Raw genomic sequence first — 838 nt, 5'->3', positions numbered from 1 at the left:
ATAGCACAATATTGATCTGATAAAACCCTTTGTAGATGATAATGTAGCATTATCAGATTACTAGATTAGTGTTCTGGAGACTTGTTCATTCTTGGGATGTGGGCATCATTAGACAAGGAAGAAACTATGGTCTCATTCGACGTAAGGCACTGTTCACCTCTATCGGCAAAACCCTAGCCAGAGAAACAATAGCTAACCTATTGGACATACAGAACAGACAACAAGGCGGGGAACCTATCAACAAAGACGGCATACTCAAACCACTGGACCTGTGCCTCACAACACACTTCACATTCAACAACCAAATATATGAACAAATCAACGGCACACCCATGGGCTCACCCATCTCTGGACTCATAGCAGAAGCTGTAATGCAAAGATTAGAACAAACAGTCTTACTGCTAATTCAACCCAAGCTCTGGGTCAGATATGTGGATGACACCTTTGTAAGCATTAAAAACACAGAAATAGAAAACACACACCGGATCATCAATGACACACTCCAGGAATCCGATTCACTAGAGAGGAAGAAAAGGACAACCAACTCCCATTCCTAGACGTGATGGTACAGAGAACACCGAACGGAGAATTCACCACAAAGGTATACAGGAAAGCCACACACACAGACCAAGTCCTGAACTACAAAAGCAACCACCCAACACACCCAAAAGAAGTTACATCAAGACACTGTTCAAAAGGGCCACAACACACTGCAGTACACCAGAACTGCAAAAAGAGGAAGAAAAACACCTCTACAATGTATTTGCCAAAATTACCCCCGCAATTTCATCAACAGATGCCTAAGGGAAAGACAACGGAATAAGGACATGCCACAACC

The sequence above is a fragment of the Chiloscyllium plagiosum genome, chromosome 33 (assembly GCF_004010195.1).
Source record: "Chiloscyllium plagiosum isolate BGI_BamShark_2017 chromosome 33, ASM401019v2, whole genome shotgun sequence".
Taxonomy (NCBI): Eukaryota; Metazoa; Chordata; class Chondrichthyes; order Orectolobiformes; family Hemiscylliidae; genus Chiloscyllium; species Chiloscyllium plagiosum.
The sequence above is the reverse complement of the archived record's forward strand: the minus strand, read 5'-3'. Positions refer to the sequence as shown.